Source organism: Nicotiana tabacum, chromosome 8, assembly GCF_000715075.1.
Source record: "Nicotiana tabacum cultivar K326 chromosome 8, ASM71507v2, whole genome shotgun sequence".
NCBI classification, from domain to species: Eukaryota; Viridiplantae; Streptophyta; class Magnoliopsida; order Solanales; family Solanaceae; genus Nicotiana; species Nicotiana tabacum.
Genome location: NC_134087.1, coordinates 9,036,501 through 9,059,307, shown reverse-complemented (window position 1 = coordinate 9,059,307; position 22,807 = coordinate 9,036,501). Strand labels below are relative to the sequence as shown.

At 38.8% G+C, this 22,807-nt stretch overlaps 1 pseudogene; it reads right to left on the bottom strand.

The window, feature by feature from the left end:
- Window positions 1–3,917: 3,917 nt before the first annotated feature.
- Window positions 3,918–22,807, bottom strand: part of LOC142162962 (cytochrome P450 734A1-like) — a 59,154-nt pseudogene continuing 40,264 nt past the window's right edge.

The window sequence follows — 22,807 nt, the reverse complement described above, 5'->3', positions numbered from 1 at the left end:
TCCAACTTCGGATGGGAGAAGTTGGAATCCGCGTCTGACTTCGCGCAGCGTGCGAACTTTAACGCGGATTCAGCTTTTGAAATTCTTCCATTTTGCGAAGCGATCCGTGCCTTTGCTTCGCTTCGCTGTTTTGTGCCTTCACTTTTCTCCTTTTTTGCGTCCAACTTCGTGCCACGCACGATATTAGACGAGCTTCCAATCCTTCAATTTCTTCTTTTTGTGTCGAATTGTCATTTTTTGATCATTTATCATCCAAACTCGTTCCTACACATAAGAAACATATAATGAGTATATTTCACTTCAAAAATCACATAAAATCTCGCAACTCATACAAGAATTAATATGCAAATATATACAAAAATATGCACTTTTCATCATTTATCACCACCCCACACTTAAACTCTTGCTCGTCCTCGAGCAACTTAAAATTAAGCGCATAGGCAAGAAATACCTTTCAAAACATACTCAAGCATCACACAGATGATAATAGTTTATATCAATGCTTAGAACCTGACATAAGAACTCTTCATACTCTCCTTATTTTTAGACCAATGTCAAAACTATTTGAAATATTTGTGTGACTCTTCTAACATCCTAGCCTAAAAAAATTGACTCCACTACATTCTTCTTTGTGACTCGCTTCTTGTGCAAACTAAAGATATGAGTTCCTTACCAATCCATTGTAAAGCATGTGCCCTCAGTAGCAAAATAAAGAGAGTAATTAGTCCGCACACTCATGAATTCAAGTATAATTTAAGGACTCAGAGAATGAAAGAATTCACTCACTCTCGCAAAGAAACTCATGTGTCCTCAAAGCTCGTACCATAGGCTTGCCCATAATGTAAGTTTCTACTAATTTAAGCTCACAAAGTCTAGGATCAATTAGATTTTCATAGGTTGTAATGTAGGCTAAGGGACGGGTATGATACATTTAGAAATAGTGACTAACCCTACTAAGCACTTTAATACACTACACTCATAATTCAAACACATATTCTTCTCAACCAATTCTCTCGCCACAAACCATATACAACATAGCCCTCTTTTTCCATTAAGCACTTCTATACTCCCTCTAGCACAAATTAGTAAGATTGGGGGTGTGTGTTTTTCTACATTATTTGAACTATTATTTTTTTCTTCTTTTTTTTTTGCATTTTTTCTTTTTCTTTCTCTCATATTTTGTCTATCGACCATTATCGGTTCAGTTATCGATTTACCCGATAAGATAACTCAATCTAGAGGTAAGAAGCATAGTATATAATGCACATGAACTAAACTTTAATTATTGAATTTGGCAACAACAAAGGAATATATCCACTGTCCAGTTATCAAAAGATGTTATCAAACAACCAAATGCTTTAACTCTAATTAAATGAATTAAATACAGAACTTCGAAGACCAACACACAAGAATTTTCTCATAATTTTAGTTCTTATCTCGAATTAAATCCAAAACAACCTCAAACAATAAGTTAGGAAATCCAAAAAGAGTGACATAAAAAATAATAAGGAAAATGAGAATCGTGAAGTGATGAAGAGAATCATAAACTTACACTAAATTGATGAAGGAACGAAACTTGTTCTTAAAAAAGAGTTAATTAAATTTTAAATTTTGGAAAGCAAAACTTACGCTAAGATTCTATGAATGTGGTTGTACTTTGAATTTTGAAGAAGAACGGATGAAGAATTGAATCAATTGATGACTGAACTCTGAGGAGTGAACCAGAAAACTTAATATCTTGAATGCGGCTGGAAAAATTGAAAGAAAAAGAGAGAATGTAGCTCTAGATGTATTTATATACTTAGGGCAAAATTGTAATTTTATTAAATCTTATTGGATTATCGGTTAACCCGTTAAGAAAATTGGCAAACCGAGGCCCGAACCGATAACCCAATAGTAAAAAATACTAAACCGCTACTGAACTGTTAGCCAAATAACCCAATACTGATACCTCAATAAGCTTTTTTCGGTTCGGACTATCGGTTATATCTGATATATGCCCAGCCCTAGCACTAGCACATATCAAAGTGAACTGGAGACATTTTTTTTTAATTTTTTTTTTCTTTTCTTTTCAAAATCTTTTCAACACCCTCCATAAGTTAGTATTTCTAGCTAGTGGCTCTCTTAATATACACATGCACCTTTTGGCCTTTCTATGGTTCCACCCAAAAACTACCCAATCTCTTTTCCTTCACTTCTACCGACTTAAGTGCTTTCAGGGGTAAAGGTTCTACAAAATTTCATTAAGAACAAAAGGGATTCGTCTTGTAATGTGGGTACCAAAGAAAAGGTTTACAGGCTCAAATGGGCTAATAAAGGATAATATTTTATCACTGGTAGGCAAATAGACTGAAGGATCAATCAAAGAAACGCCTATATCATTTCCTAAACTCACAAGACTTTATTTCACTTCGACTCACACACGGGGCAAGTTCTAGACTAACAAGGGACATAGAGTACAACAAAATCTCACCTCACACAATGCACATGACTTACTCAGGATGGCTTAGACCTCACTCTCAAGTTAAAGCAACTAGCACAGTCATGAAATAATCCAAACACTAGGAAGTAACAAGAGGAGTCAATAGACGAACCCAAACGTCAAAAGAAATACATATACTCTCAAGGCATATAGTCACAAGAATAAAGAAGAAAGTACTCAGTGCAAATGTTGCAGCTCTAAGCCCCAACATAAAACATGTCAAAAAGCATACATACTCAAGTTCTTCCCATTCCATTATCAGTTGAAAAAAATTCTTTTTTTATTTTTTCTTTAGACTTTAAACCCTCAAGAAAACTGTCTAGGAAATCCATCGTTGGAAAAAGTCCAAAACTTTTTGAAAATTCTACTTGAAAAAAAAACTACTACCCGGTTCAAATGCCATCCCTTGGAAAAGAACAGCGGCCATTAGAAAACCCAAGAGGGATTATTTCTACCTAATTATTATTTATTTATTTATTCCTTCTTTTTAAAGCGCATAAAATAATACAACTAACATAGAAAACTACCCAAACAGTCTCTTCACCTCACACTTAAAATTGTGCATTGTCCCCAATGCATAACATAAATAACAAGACAGTGATAGAAACTTCCTGGTAGGCCAAAGGCCGAAGTATCAGCAACTCATGGGATACTCAGACTTCTCCCAAGCTTGATCCTTCGTGCGAGTACCTCACACTTAGTTCCAACCATCTTGTTTACTTTTGCTTTCTTCCAATGGCTTTCCTTTCCATGCCCTACAACAATAAAAAATCTACACTAAAAAAATACAATTAAACCAAAAGAAACAAATAAAAAAATAAAAAATAAAAAGAAGTAAAGTTGGGTTGCCTCCCAACAAGCACCTAACTTAACGTCGCGGCACGACGCGAATTACTTTTTGCCTCCACCGCGAGCTTATAAATTGAACCCCCAATTTGGATTTAAGTTTTCGGTTATGCTCCAGGGGTAGTGGAACAAATCTAATTGGCCCAAGCAACCATTGTACTATTCTACACTTCTTGGCTTTTAGATGAGGTATGTAGTCTTGTCTTTCTGGCAAGAATAATTCCAGAATGTAGGCACTTTGTTCCTCATTCCTTGACTCCTCAATTGGCTTGGATGATTCTATTTCCATATCGTCATCCAAGCACAATGTAGAAAAATATTTGGAGTGAGGCCCAATGCGCACAAACACATGAACTTTAGGACTTTCAACTTCCTCAACGGTACTAGAGTGAATAAAATTTATATCCTCAGTGTCCTTGGCTGACTTTAGTCTCACTTCTTCAATATCGACATCTTCAAATTGTAGTTGGCTAGGTTGTTGATGTTCTACTCTGACCTCGTCAATTAGTACCTCAAATTCACGCTCTTCTTGGCTCATATCCCCAAAATTGGCTTGCTGAGCATTAAAAGCTTCAACCACTTGACTCACTTAAGCCTCCAAGTTGCGAATAGTTGCCTCTTGTCTTTCTATTTGCAATTGTTTTTCATTATTTTTTTCCGGAAGGCACTTTAACATATCTTTGATCTCCTTCAGGTCCGCATCCCTAGGTTCTTTGTTCCTGTTAACTTCACAAAAAAGGTAGAATTACCATAGTAAGGGGTTGGGGGAAGATAAGAAATATAAGCACAACCATAAAAGTGACCATTTTTACCACCACACACATCACACACATTCCACAAAGTAAGATTAAGTTGATGCACATAACTCGCTCTCGGGAATATTTTGAGAATTTTGATACAGGTGGTTTCCTTCACAATATGTATGAGGATCAATAGTAGAATTATCTACACCTAAATTCCCATAATTCCAAGATGTCATGTTTCTCAAATCAACAGTTATAATAAAAAAGAAATACAAAAAAAAAAGTTTAAACTTGAAGCCTAGCAATATGTACAACTACAACTACACCGTTAGTTCCCCGGCAATGGCGCCAAAATTTGATCATGCCCAACTCTAGTCCTAAAAAGGGTAAGCGGTCGCTGCAAATATAATCCGGTGTAAAATTCTGGAGTCGAATCCCATAGAGAACTAAGGTTTAGCTACAATTGTTCACTATCACCAAGAAGACAAGTTCGAACAATTTCTAAGTTCATTGGATATTAAATTAAGGAGGTCTAGAGTTATGATTTTCTCAATTATTAGAATCCTTCCCGCTACGTCTCCTATAATTTTGCCTAATAATTCTCTACTGATCGTGAGCACTTTAGGTGTCATAATTCTCTCTCGAGCAACTACAACAATTTACTAGACATATTCTCTCGAACTACGCTAGTTGGCTTTATCTAACCACTCATTATGACCACGTCAAGGCTTTGTTATTTCGAAACCTACCCTTAAACTCGCTTACATTAGGAGTGATGTTGTTCAACAACCACCTAAATATGTATCCTTTCTCAGGAAAAACATAATAAATAGCACAGTCAATCGATGGTCATTCAATCAACTGAAATAAGCACGTAGTTGAACAAATAGACAAATTCAAAGGTTAAATTATATTAAAATATAACAAGAATTCATCCTCCAAGAGGTTCCATCAAAACTCTAGATAATAAATTAGTTACTCATAATAGTATGTACAAATACAATACTAAAAGTCATAACCAACAATGAAAATAAGAAGAAGAAGGAAAAACTTGTGGTTAAATCTTTCTCCTTACTCCTAGCGTATTCTTGCTTCCTTGGGTGTTATCTTCCCCTAAAGTGGTGTCTCCTCTTTCAAATTTGTGTTTTAAGATGTATTTATATCACTTAGGGTTTATGAGGGCAGAATTTTTCAATCCATCTTTGGGATGGGAGAAGCTGGAATTCGCGTCTGACTTCGCGTAGCGCGCGAACTTTGATGCTGATTCAGCTTTTGAAATTCTTCCATTTCGTGAAGTGATCCGTCGCTTTGCTTCGATTCACTGTTTTGTGCCTTCACTTTTCTCCTTTTTTGCACTCGTCTTCATGCCACGCACAAGAATAGACGAGCTCCCAATCCTTCAATTTCTTCTTTTTGTGTCGAATTGTCATCTTTTTATCATTTATCATCCAAACTCGTTCCTACACATAAGAAACTTATAATGAGTATATTTCACTTCAAAAACTACATAAACTCTCGCGACTCATACAAGAATTAATATGCAAATATATACAAAAATATGCATTTTTCATCATTTATCAAATAGGTTCGACGTTTATTGATATGAGCTTATATTCTTCCTTTTAAAAATGTCATGTTACTAATTTGAGCTTATTCCTTTTTTCCATATATTAAACCAGCTTAATAAGTTCACCATTAATCAAACTGAGCATATATTCTTTCTTTTCAAGTTTTCTGTCACACATTTTTTAATTTTCATGAAATTGGGTTCATGCCGAGTCGATCCACCACGGAAGCTATCCACCTTATTAGGAGGTTGGTAGAACAGTTCAGAGATAAGAAGAAGGATTTGCACATGGTGTTTATTTGTCATGACCCTAACCCCAATCTCGGTTGTGATGGCGTCTCTCGTGAAGACAAGGCCAGCCAGTTTAACCCAGTTCATTCTTTAAAGCAGTTAATCAACACAAAAATAGTCTAAACATGATTTAATAATATTGAATAGCGGAAATATCGATAACAATGCGGAAAAGTCCAACCTGACACAGCCCTAACCGGGGTGTCACAAGTCACGAACATCTATGAACCATAATACCAGTCTGCTGAAAACATAAACTACTACAACGTTTGGAAATGAACAGAGATGATAGAGGAGTAGAGATACGGGGATGCGGACGTCAACAACTACCTCGTAATCTCCGAAGAACCGCCTGGAACTGGAGGAATTAGCACTCAGGAGCAGAACCAATAACGCTTGAATCTGCACAGGGGTACAGGAGTAAAGTGAGTACTCCAACTCAGTGAGTAACAAATGTAAATAATAACTGAAGGTAAGAAATCACACAAGGCACAAAACATTCTATAATGAAGTAGTAAAATCACTTAAAATCAGTAAAACCAGTAAAAATCAAGTAAAATCCTCTTTCAACCAATTAACAGGTAAATTGACAGATAATTAAGATAAAGTAAACAAATAGATGTTCTCCCCTCGGCACAGTATCAAGGAATCTGCCCCTCGAGCAACATTTTTGAACAGTACCAGCCCCTCGGGCTATCACATAGAACAATACCAGCCCCTTGGGTTTAATCTCACATCACAATGGGTACCCGCGCTCACTAGGGGTGTACAGACTCCGGGAGCGGCCCCTTACGGCCCAAGCGTAATAACAAGTCATCTCGTTGTATCAAATCTAGGCCCTCGACCTCATATCAGTATCAGTGTATCCTCACAACTAGGCCCTCGGCCTTACTCAGTCCGAAAATCATTACAAGCCCCTCGGGCAATAGTAAAACAGTCTTTCTCATCCCAAAACATCATTTAAATCTCAAAATGGAGTAAAAATGGCTAAGTAGTAAAACAGGGAAAAATAACATGACTAAGTTCAAGTAATAAGTCAAAACAGTGAGTAAATAGTAATAAAAATTCCCGAAGGGTTCAAATAGTCGGCACTAAGACCAAATATGACATTCAGCCCAAATTAAAATGATAGCAAATAGTTTTCAATCAATTACGCGGTAAAATCATCAATTGGGACGGACCAAGTCACCATCCCCAATAGTGTACGACCCCACGCTCGTCATCGAGCGTGTGCCTCACCTCAATATAGCACTACGATATGCAATCCGGGGTTTCAAACCCTCAAAACATCATTTACAAACATTACTCACCTCAAACCGGCTAAATCTCTAGCTCGCGATGCCTTTGCCCCTCGAATCGGCATCCATGCGCGTCGAATCTATCCAAAATCAGAACGAGTACGTCAATATATGCTAAGGGAACAAAGCTCAAGCGAAAACAATCAACAAAGGGCACAAATCCCGAAATTACCAAAACCTGAGCCCCTGGCCCACTTCTTGAAACTCAGAAATTTTTATATCAATAGATTCCTCATCTTTCCACGAGTTCATACATATCAAAAATACCAAAATCGGAGTTCAAATGACCCCTCAAATCCTCATTTTGAGGCCTCCTAAACTCAAGCCCTAATCCTCCATTTTTAGCCCTTTAATTCCTTTAATTACAGCCTTAATCCATAAAATACTACCATAAAAATGTGTTTTAGGTCCAAAATCCTTACCTTAACGAAGTTCCCTTGAAATCTCCCTTCCAAATCGTCCAAAAGCTCCCAAGCCGAAGTCAAAAATGGTGAAAACCTTCAAAAATCGCGAAGGCAAACTTATATACATTCTTCCCAGACATTGTCGTATCTATGACTCACCAACCGCTTCTGCGGTACCGCATTTGCGGTCTAGCATCCGCTTCTGCGGAAATCACTTAAGGGACCAGATTCTGCATCTGCGGTCCACGTGCTGCATCTGCGACTCCGCAGTTGCGGTCCGTATACCGCATCTGCGGTGCCTGACTATTCTTCCCAAATCCGCTTCTGCGGTCCCTAATCCGCAGGTGCGGAAATACCAGAAGCAGCAATATCAACTGCTGCAACAAGGTTCCAACCTCTCCGTTAACCATCAGGAATCACCCCGAGGCCCCCGGGACCTCAACCAAAAGCACAAACTTATCTCAATACCTTATTCAAACTTGTTCCAACCATTAAAACACTTCCAACAACATCAAATCAACCAAAACACATCGGATTCAAGCCTAAATTTCTAAAATCTTCCGAAATACGCTTTTGATAAAAAACCCAACCAAACCACGTCCGAATGACATGAAATTTTGCACACACGTCCCAAATGACACGACGTAGCTATGACAACTCTAGAAATTTCATTCCGTCCCATATATCAAAATCTCGCCTATCAATCGGAAATCGCCAAAATCTCAACTTCGCCAATTCAGGCCTAATTCTACTCCGAACCTCCAAAACCCATTCTGATCACACTCCTAAGCCGTAAATCACCTCCCGAAGCTAACCGAACCATCGGAACTCGCATCCGAGCCCTCTAAGACTAATGTTAGGACTGTGGGAGGCGGCTTAGAGCATTTCCCGATTGTTATGGGGTTACACTCTTAGCCCATTCCTATTTGCCTTAGTGATGGATGCATTGACACACCATATCCAAGGGGATGTGACATGGTGTAGGTTATTCGCTGATGACATAGTTCTGATTGATGAGACGAGGGTCGATGTTAACGAGAGGCTGGAGGCCTGGAGACAAACCCTCGAGTCTAAGGGTTTCAAATTGAGCAGGTCTAAGACTGAATATCTGGAGTGCAAGTTTAGCGCTGATGCGAGTGAGGTAGGTGGGGACGTGAGGCTTGGATCTCATATTATCCCCAAGAGAGATAGCTTTAAGTACCTCGAGTCGGTGATTCAGGGGGGCAGGGAGATTGATGAGGACGTCACCAATCATATAGGGGTGGGTTGGATGAAGTGGAGGCTTGTATCTAGATCTTGTATGACAAGAAATTTCCACTAAAACTTAAAGGTAAGGTTTATAGAGCTGTGGTTAGACCGGCCATATTGTATAGGGCATAGTGTTGGCCGGTTAAGAACTCTCATATTCAGAGGAGTAAGGTAGAAGAGATGAGAATGCTTAGGTGGATGTACGGGCACACTATGATAGATAGGATTAGGAATGAAGATATTTGGGAGAAGGTGGGCGTGACATCGGTGGACGATAAAATGCGGGAAGCGAGGCTCAGATGGTTCGGGCACGTGCAAAGAAGGAACCTTGATGCCCTGGTAAGGAGGTGTGAGTGGTTGGAAGTGGTGGGTTCGAGGAGAGGTAGAGGGCGACTGAAGAAGTATTGGGGAGATGTGATTAGGCAAGACATGACGAGACTGCAGGTTTCCGAGGACATGGCTCTTGATAGGAAGGCCTGGAGGTCAAGCATCAGGGTTGTAGGACCTTAGTAGAGCTTTTCATTCTTCAGTCCCGGGGTGGGGCAAGTTTGGATAGGATTGATCTTAGAGGGCTTGCGGTCTATGTTGAGCGCTCACTTCTCTTAGATACTGGTTAATGGTATTGCATGTCACTTATCTGATAGTTTTTATGTTTATGCTACTACTTTCATGTTTTCTATTAAAGTTACTAATGAATTGTCTTTTCGTATTTCTTTCCGTCCTCCTAAGCCGAGGGTCTATTGGAAAGAGTCTCCCTGCCTTTTCGGGGTGGGGGTAAGGCCTGCGTACAGATTACCCTCCCCAGACCGCACTTTGTGGAACTTTACTGGATAATTGTTGTTGTTGTTGTTGTATTTTACTTGAATAAGATACGTATTATATGATATGGATACTCGTGCAACACACGTGTCCAAAAACTGCTAGTAATCTGTATTTGTAAAACAATTCTGGAAAAAATTAAATAACATAAACATAAATGTAAATGAAATAACAAAACCAATTCGAGCCCACTGAATTCATTGTATTTCCTTAAGGAATTTAATCCCCTCCTATTACCCAAGGTTATGGATTATTTCCTCCCAGGATAGAACGAATTACACACTGGTGTAGTGGTAATTCAAACCTCAGTGTTTCAGCAAACTCAAAGTTCGGTAGCAAATCACACTTATTGATGCTTTCTTTGAAGTTAAAAGTATGCAGAAAGAAGGAGGAGAACTCAAAAATTAGTATCTAAAATCTGAGAGAATGGAATTGTATTTATAGCCAAAGTTGGGCTAAAATCTAAAGAGGTGCAACTCTTCAGAATGGCTGTTTTTGCAAAACGGTCATAGAATAAATGTCATAAAATAATTGGCTATTTACTCAACAATAAAGAGGGAAAATTGAAAGGTAGTTAATTTTCTGTTACAAAACAAAAAACTAAATATTGGATAACTAAAATGTATTTAATATTAATATTAATATTTTGTTATTAAAACAAATATTTAATAACATTTCTGTTAATATTTACTATTAACAAATAAATTTGGTCCAAAAATTAATTCAAATCCGAGGTCGAGCCGAGCAACGACGACGACGGCGTGAGGCTTGTCTTCTTCTCAACTCTTTAAGAGCTAGAAGAAGAGCAATTGCTTATATACCCATCAAAAACCTTTTCCTCTTCCTATGTGGGAAAATCAAGGAGGAAACTCAAATATTACTCAAATATTTTATTTTACCATCCATTTCCCATTCACTCTATTTTAAGCATTAATAAGGCATTAATATCTTAAAACCCCAACAAAAACTAGTGTATATATACACATAAGTTGAGTGAAAAATCTTACTACATAGCAATTCGTCAAGCACTTATTACTTTGAACATGCATAGATGCAAGTAAGTATTTGTGATAGATCTTATAAAAATCTATTATGTCACCTTTTTTCATCAATTAAGTGAAAAATCTTACCACATAGCAATATATCACGCACTTATTACTTCGAACATGCATAGATGAAAGTATCTGTGATAGATATTTTTAAAATCTATTATGTTACCTTTTTTCATCATTTTCGAATATCTCAAATATTTAATTAAGAAAACAAGCAAAATAATATAATGTTCCTTTTATCATTACAACTCTTATTAACCCTGGGTATCTACGAACTGTGTCTTCATACCACTTACAACAAAGTCGAATGATTTAAGAAACAAATTTCTTCGCTCATTTAAAATGTTCTGCCAAGGTATTAATTCAGTTATTGTATTAATTTATGTATGACAGTTTACTCCATTACCACCGTGGAAGTCCATATATTAATGAATCAAACCAACATTCATTTCTGATTCCACTATTGCCCTAGTGTTAGGTGTGTTTGGAACTAAAGTATAAACTAATTAACTTGTTAATTACTTTGACAATTTCAAGTCAAATAAAACGGTATCACATTCTTCACACACACACATATATAACAAAGATCACTACATATTTACTGATTAGAATCATAACTGGAAAATTTGGATCAAAATTCTCACAAACCTAATTGTCATTGTTCTAGGTAACAACATGACAAGTCTCGCAAATTTGATCAAGGGCATTATAAAAAGTTATCATAGAACATTATAATTAAGTATGATAATAACTAAAATAGATTAAAGGGGTTTGAATAGGAGACAGGAAATCTGTAATATGGAAAACTATTTGATGTATTCGCATTTAGATGGTAAGTTTTATGTCTGCTACTGCAATTTCTTGAAGATAATTGGAGCTCCATATTGTGGACATAGGAACATAAGAACAGTAGGAGCATGTTGGTAAGTTGACTTCTATACTCTGATAATGTAAAATTTAATCGTCTATAGAAAATAGGACTAATCACCTAGAAACTAAGACAAGTTCGGATTCGAGTCTTGAGAATGAAAAAATTCATGGTATGAAACGTTTTCCAATAAATGAATCTTACAACAAATTCGGATTAGTCGGATCAACAGATACTGAATACCGAATGGTTAATCCAAAAATGAATGGGCCAAGGTATCTGCTAGCTAGCTACAACAGGTTAAAATTAGACCAATAATTAATTAATTAATAATAATAATAATAAATTCTCTACACTCTTGACGTACAAATAGCAAAGAAAAGGTTTAATTTTTTATGCAAATAGAACTTGAAAAATAAGACAAATAATTTTTTTATAACAGATTAAATTTTATAAAAGTTAATCTGTACATCAACAGTGTAACTATTCATTTGTACTATGAGTGAAAATAAATTAATTAACTTATGCGATCATTACATCATCACGAGCTTGGCTTACAAAAGTATGCATTGCTATGGTAAATTAAATAAACAAAAATGATGTTGTAATTAAAATTTTATGCTTACCGTCTTAAGCTTTGCAATATCGTCCGTCGATGGGGTATCACGTGCTCCGCAGACCCTCAAGACCTCGTCACGTGCAAGTTCTTGCCACGTAGGATGCATGGCCAATAAAATGGTCGTCCACATTAGCAAATTATACGTTGTATATTTGCCAGCAAAAAGCATAGTCTTGCATTCCTCAACAATATCATAAACTTGAATAATCCCACCTTTTTAGTATATATACACACTCTTTTTAGTTTGAGTTATATATACCAAAATTGCCATTTTGCAACAGAATTACTACTACTGCAACAACAACAACAACCTAGTATAATTCCATTTAGTGGGGTCTGGGGAGGGTAGTGTGTACGCAGACCTTACCCCTACCCTAGGGTAGAGAGGCTGTTTCCAATAGACCATCGACATCCTCCCCTCCAAGAACTTCTCACCTTGCTCTTGGGGAGACTCGAACTCGCAACCTCTTGGTTGGAAGTGGGGGTTGCTTACCATCAGAGCAACCCCTCTTGTCAATTGCAACATAATTACTATGTAGCATCAAAAGACGAATATACGGTTCCTAAGGGATACAATTTTACCCTAATCAACCGACTTTATCGAGAAAGATTATTCCTTCCGGTTCACAATAAGTGACTAATTTGCTTTTTTATTTTGGTCCAAAAAAAGTGTCCATTTATATAACCAAGAAATAATTTAATTTGTTTTATCAAAATTACTCTCATGTGTGTATCCCTAAAAAACCTTTTACTCCTCAAATTAACTATATTGCAATATTTAATTAAGGGTAATTTAGTTATACTAACTACTTTTGTCTAGAATCTAGTATTTCCTTAATGGGTGTGCCCAAAGCAAATTGGTCACTTATTGCGGAACGGAGGAAGTACTTTTTTTAGGCCAAGAGGTTGATAGCGAGATTTCGAATCAACTTACTCATCTTGTGGTATATCTCAGTATCAAGAATGAGACCAAAGATCTGTATTTGTTTATAAACTATTCTGGGGGCTGGGTAATACTTGGGGTGGCTATTTATGATACTATACAATTTGTGCGACCAGATATCTATACAATATGCATGGGATTAGCCGCTTTAATGGGATCTTTTATCCTGATCGGAGGAGAAATTACTAAACGATAGCATTCCCATTTTCATAGCATTCCCTCAATTCTTTTCACCAAATTTTACGCTATTAGTGCATGTAAGTTTAATTTACGAGGAATACCTGTATCCGGGGATGAAAACTTGTTGAAAAGATTCAATAGCATAAACCAATTGTCGAGCTTGCAACTCAAAAATGGCTTTCCCATTTTCATAGCTTTTTCCAAACACCATATGCGTTATAACATCTTCTGACAAGGTCTGAAACCATTCTGAAACTTCAATTTCCACCTTGCCACCGTTCGACATTTTCGACCATTTGGCTAACATATCGCTCATGCTCCTCCCCATCGTAGGAATCATTAGCTGTTTAAGATATGAAAAAGAAAAAAATAATAACAAATGCAGTAATTATCACGATCCCGGTTCGTCCTCCGTGAACCGTCATGACGGCACTTAGTCTCTATGACTAGGTAAGCCTAATTAGCGGAAGAAAACCAAAATTTGCGGAAGAAACAATTTAAAACAGAAATAAAGTAGTAACAGTGTTTAAATGTGGCGCTCGGCATACACCATATATAAATCTCAAAACCAATATCCAAATCCAAGACCCGGAAACCCATGAATCACAAGCTAAGAAAAAAGAAATACTACATAGCTCTAACTCCGGAATTTGACTAATAAGAACAGAAAGTACAGAAGGGTTAAATACTAAAAAGGCTGGAATAGAAAGGGACTCCTCGGTCAACGGACGCGGCAGATGTACCTCGAAGTCTCTATGTAGTCACCTCCCTCAAGGATGGTAGGCCTGAGTAGAAGTACCCGGATTGACACATGAAAAACATGCGCAGAAGAGGCATGAGTACACCACAGCGGTACTCAGTAAGTGCCAAGCCTAACCTCGGTGGGGCAGTGACGAGGAAGATCAGGGCCCTACTGAGGTTAAATACAATATAAGGGTTAACAGTGTAGAATAAAACAATATAAATAAGTGCAACAATAAGAAATAACATAGAATTGACGGAACAACAATAACTAGAACAAAGACAAACCAAGCCACGGAAAGAAATACAGCTCAACACAGAGATAACAACCGGGGCACCTTCTAGGATACCGTTATGTAGTCCCAATTACAACTATCCAGTGGATCTCCCGGGATACCGTCCCGTAGTCCATCATATATATGTCCGAAGGATCTCTCGGGATCTCGTCCCATAGTCCAACTATCAATGCGCGGGGATCTACCGGAATCCCGATCCGTAATCCCAAATGTAAACCCAGTACTGGGGGAATCTACTGGGTGCATTCCCGTAGTTCCATATAACTGTGCAGGGGAATCTACCGGGAATCTAACCCGTAGTCCCAAAGTAAATGTGCAGGGGGATCTACCGGGAATCTAACCCGTAGTCCCAAAGTAATGTGCAGGGAGATCTACCGGGAATCTAACCCGTAGTCCCAAAGTAAATGTGCAGGGGGATCTACCGGAAATCTAACCCGTAGTCCCAAAGTAAACAGACAAAGGGGAGCTACCGGAATCCCACATCCGTAGTCTCAAAATAAATACACAACAGCAGCAGGAAGATGAACAGAAATAGCAAAATTCATATTAAGGCAATAAGTGATTCTAGCCTAGCATGCTGCACATAATTCAAGTAAGGCAGGTTAAACCAAATGAAGCAATTAAGTCACTTAGACATGCTTTCCTAAGCTAACAATAGGCTTAATAGTGTAAGTAATAGAAACAGGAAAGGAAACATACTAGTAAGTACTTAAAGAAAATCGGATTTCCAACAATTAGCACAAGTACGTACTCGTCACCTCACGTACAAGGCATTTCAATTACCAAATATATCAATCGTAAGGGGAAGGTCGCCCACACAAGGTTAGACAAGCCACTTACCTCGAACCGGCTCAAAATCAACCTGAAACCACGCTCTTGCCACGAGTACTCGACTCCAAATGGCCCAAATCTATTCAATTCAATTGTATAATGTAAATAACACTTCAAGTAACTGATACTACGAATAAATTCTAAGCTAATACGCGAAATTAGATAAAATGACCAAAACGCCTCTCGGGCCCACGTTTCGGAATCGGGTAAAATTTATATTTTCAGAATCCTCTCACTCTCACGAGTCTAAGCATATCAAAATTATCTCAATCCGATGTTAAATACCCAATCAAAACTCAATCTCTTGGTCTAAGAACTTTTCCCCCAATTTCTACCAAAATTCCGAAATTAAAAGATGGATTCAAGTGTAGATTCATGGAAATTAGTCCAAACCGAGTAAGAATCACTTACCCAAATTTCCCAGGTGAAAATCCCTTCAAAAATCGCAAATCTCCTGAGCTCCCAAGTCCAAAATATGAATTACGGTCTAAACCCTCGATTTTGGGTTTTAAATTCTGCCCAAGGATTTCCTTAATCGCGATCGCGAAGAACAAAATGGCACGCGCCTCAGATTACTCTATGCGAATGCGGAACCCCGTCCACGAACGCGATGCTTTAACTCCCTCAACCTACGCGATCGTGGTTGACTCCATGCGACCGCGTAGAGAAACTATTGACCAAACCTCTGCCGCCTTATTCCTTCTTCGCGAACGCGGCTTAGCCCACGCGTTCACGATTCAACCTTCCTCATAACTACGTGTTCGCATCCCTTTTCACGCGAACACGAAAGGCAAAATTCCCCCAGCCTGGCCTAAGCCTTCGCGATCGAGATACTCTCCACGCGATCGCGATGAGGAAAAGTCTGCAACAGCTGAACCTACAAATTACTGCAACTTTTTAACAACTCAAAATGATCTGTTGAGCATCCGAAACACACCCGAGTCCCTCGTGACCTCAACCAACTGCCAACCAATCCTAAAATATTATTCAAACTTATTCCAACCCTCGGAACGCTCAAAACAACATCAAAACACCTATTTTTCATCGAATTCAAGCTTAAAAATTCCCAAAAAACTCTAAAAACACATTTTCGATCAAAAAGTCTACCAAACCTCATCTGAATGATCTGAAACTTTGCACGCACATCTCAAATGACATAACGGAACTACTGCAACTCTCGGAGTTCCATTCCGACCCTCGGATCAAAATCTCACTATCAAACCAGAAACTTCCAAAATTCCAACCTTCGGCATTTCAAGCCTAAATTAGCTACGGACCTCCAAAACACAATCCGAACACGCACCTAGCCCCAAAATAATCCAACGGAGCTAATGGAACCATCGGATTTCTATTCCGATTCAGTCTTCACACTGTTCCGATTATGGTCAACTTTCCAACACTTAAACTCTCATTTAGGGACTAAGTGTCCCAAAACTCTCTGAAACTCAAAATCGAAAATCCCGGCAAATCACATTAGCAGAAATAAACTTGGGGAAAGAAGTTAATAGGGGATCGGGGCGTAAATTCTTAAGATGACCGGCCGGGTCGTCACATCCTCCTATACTTAAACATTCGTTCTTCCTCGAACGAGCATAGAGACATACCTGAAGTAGAAAAAAGATGAGGGTAGTGGCTACGCATAGCCTGCTCGGTCTCCCAGGTCGCCTCCTCGACCGGCTGGCCCCGCCATTGAACTTTCACCGATGCAATGTTCTTTGACCTCAGTTTTGTGACCTGCCTGTCCAATATTGCCACTGGCTCCTCAACATAAGATAGATCCTTGTCCAACTGGACTGAACTGAAATTCAACACGTGCGACGGATCGCCATGATACCTCCGGAGCATTGAAACAAGAAACACCGTAGGAACTCCTGCCAAGCTGGGAGGTAAGGAAAGCTCATAAGCAACCTCCCCCACACGCCTCAATATCTCAAAAGGGTCAATAAACCTCGGACTCAACTTCCCTTTCTTCCCAAATCTCATAACGCCCTTCATAGGAGATACCCGAAGCAGAACCCGCTCTCCAACCATATAGGAAACATCACGAACCTTCTGGTCCGCGTAACTCTTCTGTCTGGACTGGGCTGTACGGAGCCTATCCTGAATCACCTTAACCTTCTCCAAAGCATCCTGAAGTAAGTTTGTGCCCAATAGTCTGGCCTCACCCAGCTCAAACCAACCCACCGGAGATCTGTACCGCCTACCATATAAAGCCTCATACGGTGCCATTTGAATGTTGGACTAATAGCTGTTGTTGTAAGCAAACTCTGCCAATGGCAAAAACTGATCCCAAGACCCTCCAAACTCAATCACACACACACGGAGCATATCCTCAAGAATTTGAATAGCGCGCTCGGAATGTCCATCCGTCCGTCTGAGGGTGAAATATTGTACTCAACTCTACCCGAGTACCCAACTCATGTTGAACGGCCCTCCAAAACCGTGATGTGAACTGAGTACCTCTATCTAAAATGATGGAAACTAGAATACCATGCAGAAAAACAATCTCTCGGATATAAATCTCCGTCAACCGCTCCGAAGAGTAAGTAGTAGACATAGGAATTAAATGAGCGGACTTGGTCAGCTGATCCACAATCACCCAAATAGTATCAAACTTCTTCAAAGTCCGTGGGAGCCCAACTACAAAGTCCATGGTGATTCGCTCCTACTTCCACTCCGGGATCTTTATCTGCTGAAGCAACCCACCCAGTCTCTGGTGCTCATACTTCACCTGTTGACAGTTGAGGCATCGTGCTACAAATCCAACTATATCATTCTTCATCAGCCTCCACCAGTAGTGCTGCCTCAAATCTTGATACATCTTCGCAACACCCGGATGAATGAAATACTGCGAGCTATGGGCCTCCTCCAGAATCAACTCCCGAAGCCATCAACATTGGGTACACAAATCCGACCCTACATCCTCAATACCCCATCATCACCAATAGCCACATCCCTAGCATCACCGTGCTGAACCTTGTCCTTGAGGACAAACAAATGAGGGTCATCATACTCTCGCTCCCTGATACGATCAAATAAGGAAAACCGAGAAACCACGCAGGCTAGAATCCGACTGGGCTCCAAAAGATCTAATCTCACAAACTGACCGGCTAAGGCCTGAACATCCATCTCCATAGGCCTCTCCGATCCTGGTAAATAAGTCAAACTCCCCAAACTCTCTGCCCGGTGACTCAAAGAATCGGCCACCACATTGGCCTTGCCCGGGTGATACAAAATAGTGATATCGTAGTCCTTTAGCAACTCTAACCACCTCCTCTAGCGCAAATTTAGATCCTTTTGCTTGAACAAGTGCTGCAAGCTCCAATGGTCAGTATAAATCTCACAGGGAACACCGTATAAGTAATAGAGCCAAATCTTTAGGGCGTGAACAATGGCAGCTAACTCAAGGTCGTGAACAGGGTAGTTCTTCTCATGTATCTTCAATTGTATGGACGCGTAGGCAATTACCCCACCGTCCTGCATCAACACCGCACGGAGGCCAACCCTCGAGGCATCACAATAGACCGTATAAGACCCCGAACCTGTAGGTAGGGGTTGTGGTCAAAGCTGTCTTGAGCTTCTGAAAGCTTGCCTCATACTCCTCCGTCCACTGAAACGGATCACCCTTCTGGGTCAACCTGGTCATAGGGGCTACAATCGATGAAAACCCTTCTACAAAACGATGGTAGTAACCAGAAAAATAAAGGAAACTACGGATCTTGGTAGCTGAGGATGGTCTGGGCTACATGGCCTCTATCTTCTTCGGATCCATCTGAATACCCTCACTCGATACAACATGGCCTAAGAATGCCACTGAATCCAACCAAAACTCGCATTTCGAGAACTTAGCATATAAATTCTTCTCTCTCAAAGTCTGAAGCACAGTCCTCAGGTGTTGCTCATGATCTTCCCGACTCCGGGAATACACCAGAATATCATCAATAAAGACAATGACGAACGAGTCAAGATACGACCGAAACACACTGTTCATCAAATGCATAAAGGTTGTTGGGGCATTGGTCAGCCCAAATGACATAACAAGGAACTCGTAATGACCATACTGAGTCCTGAAAGCAGTCTTTGAGATATCTGGCTCCCGAATCTTCAACTGATGGTACCCTGAGCGCAAGTCAATCTTAGAAAACACCCGTACGCCCTAAAGCTGGTCAAACAGATCATCAATACAAGGCAAAGGATAACGGTTCTTCACTGTAACCTTGTTCAACTAGCAATAATCAATACACATACGCATAGAACCATCCTTTTTCTTCACAAACAAGACAAGAGCACCCCAAGGTGATACACTAGGCCGAATAAAACCCTTATCCAACAATTCCTGTAACTGATCCTTCAACTCAGGAGGAGCCATACGATACAGAGGAATATAAATAGGTTGAGTGCCCGGCAACAGATCAATGCCAAAATCAATATCTCTATCAGGCGGCATGCCTGGAAGATCAGCTGGAAACACATCAGGATAATCCCGTACTACAGGGACTGAGTCAATAGAAGGGGTATCAATATTGACATCTCTCACATAAGCTAGATACTGTCACACCTCCTTTTTCCTACACCCGAAGGTATATAAGGGAGTTTTTCCAATTAAAGTAACATTATTCAAAATGGGATTATTTAATAATTTCAGAGTCGCCACCTGGAATAATTTATGGTATCCCAAGTCACCGGTTAAAATCCCGAATCGAGGAAGTCGAATCTTATTTAATGGTCTACGAACACAAAAATCCGGGTAAGGAATTCTGTTAACCCGAGAGAAGGTGTTAGGCATTCTCGAGTTCCGTGGTTCTGGCACGGTCGCTTAATGATTTATACTTGGCTAAAATTGCCTAATTACTTATTTTAAAACCTATGTGCATTTACCTTTTACCGCTTTTAATCACTTGATTTGTTTGTAATTAAAGAATTGAGTTACGCATACGTATACTCTTTTCTTTTGGCGCGTCAAAAAATCATGTCACGCAAACGTGTCCACAATTAATAACGCTTGGTTTATTTATATTAAGAAAGGTTTGGTTGAAGTTGCATGAACACATCCCTCGAGTTACTTTTTGGAATTAAAATCGCAATTATGTTACGGGAACGTATACATAATCACAATACTAGTCTAAATCGAGCCTAAAGCAAACTACGATGTTCTTGAATTATTATTATTCCTAAATTAGATAACCACATGGACAAATCAACCAACGATATTCATGACTAATCAACCATCTATTGCGTTAATCTTCTTTTTCTTATTTTGAATTACAAGCAGCAGTAGTAGTGGTATCAATTAGATAAGTAATTAAGTATGACTATTTTCCTTTTCTTTTTCTTGAGATCATACAAATATACATCCCCACATATGAATTACTACAATATAATGAACAAGTACGAATCAACATAGTGCAGATGCTTTTGTACCAAAGTCTCAATGTGAAATTAATTAACAAAGAGGCTACTAAAACAAAATATATGAGATGAATTGTTGGGATTAAATTAAAATCTTATTCTAACACTTTTTTTCATTTAGTGATCTTTCAAAATGGTCCTAACGTGAAATGGATCATACAGACCCATAATTGGTACTAAAAGCAAAAAGCAAAAGCAAAAAGCAAAAAAGCAAAAAGCAAAAAGCAAAAAATACTACTAATATTTTAGCCACTTTTAATATTTTCGGAAAAAATTCAAAGTTATTTAAAACACATCATAAACCACGCTACATAAAATGCACCCTTGGTTCATGACATATTTTATATAACATTGTTGGAAATTAGAACCGGGCCACATGAAATGTACTCCCGAATTTTAGTAGCCATGATAATTATATAATTAACGTGCCTAAAGCAAACTAAAAACATTATTTACTCTATATTACTTATATACACATATCAAGAACAACAGTAAATTAAAGAGTGATTAAATCACAAAACAAGGCTGCAAAATATACTTTTTATTCTCGAGCTAACTTTGTACTACAGCTCTGTGAAAATTGCCCCTTGTAAAATGAATTATACACTTCCTTCAAAGATGATTTATTTACCACAATGGACAAAGGATTAAAGCTAAAAAAAAGATAATTCACTAACAATAGTACTTACTATTACTCAACCAAAAAGAAGAACTCATTTCCTAACTTAACACAAATAGTTAAATCCATTCAACGAGGAAGTCTTATAGTGTAAAAATTATTGACTAGTGCTAAAACTGTACGAAAATGAATGGCAGCCATGAGATAGTCCCTTTTATGTTTGTTCAACCTAGCTAGGAGTATTTTGTCCACTCCTAAAAGCTACCATACACACAAAATAAAAGATGAAACACCCATACCATGTGAATTACATGAACAAAACCAATACAGAGAAGCAAAATATAATCAAGATCTTTTACCAAACAAGTAAAATGAATATGAGATAAAATAAACACAAGGAAGAGAACCTGTAGTATTGCAAAGCAAAGTACTTATTTGATATGATGATAACAATCCTCCTCCAACCTATACAGCAAATCGCTATAACCAAACATCGTCGATCTCATCGACGAAACCTCAGACGACGACCGCCTCAACGACGGCTTGGATTTTCAAAGACCTTGGGGCTGTTTTGTGGCGTTAAAGGGTGGTTTAGGAGCTAGCTTCAGGTTGAATCAGCAATGGATGAGAGATGGGAAACGACGACAGTGCGGACGAAACTGGTGAGAGATCTGGCGGGTATGCGGCTGAAGCAGTGACGTTTCACATGGGTTTTTCGACTGTGATTACACACTAGAATTTCATTGTATTTTAGTTGGGTTTTGGCTAGGACTTTGGGGTGTTTTATGGGGTGTTATTCAGGTGGAAAAGATGAGCTCTCATGGCTCTTTCATGGTGTATGTTAAGTTCTAGATGTAGAATTTTTAGGAGGAAGAAGACCCTCTTTTCGTTGGCTTCCTTTGTATATCTAGTGTATATCGAGAGTATCTCTAGTGTATATAGAATGTATACTGACCGTATATCGAGTGTATACCCTCTTTCTCCGTTAAGAAGAAGTCATCCCTTTTTTTTTGTCTCTGTATTTTGAACTTCTCCTCTCGTTTCTTTTTACTTGAATTATTGTTTTTCTCCCCCCCACTAAGTCTTTGTTGTCTCTTTATATAGAAGAAAATTGGTAATTTTTTGTTCTTCCCATTTGGAGTGGAGAACGTGGGTTTTGAGTGGAGGAAAATGGGAATTGGCTTAGTATAATTATGAGTGGAATGGAGTGGGGATGTGGGATTGTGAGTGGAGAACAAAGGGGATGGATGTGAGGAAATAAAAGAGAGTGTGGGGACCAGCATAGGGGACAAGGGAAAGTGGGAAAGATGGGTGAGAAGTGAGGTACTGGAGAGATAAGTGGGAAAAAATTCAAATACGGTCAAAATTAGGTGTTCACAGCTGCCCCTCTTTGCCTAAAGATAAAGTGAACCATGTGCCTAATTTTTGACCATATCGTTATTCAAAAGTGGAATAAAATAAAAAGAAAAGGTGCAACCGAGTCCTGGTTTTGGACAACCTACATATCCCGGGTTATAAGGGAATCAGGTCGCGTGTAGTTCAGAAGTGGAT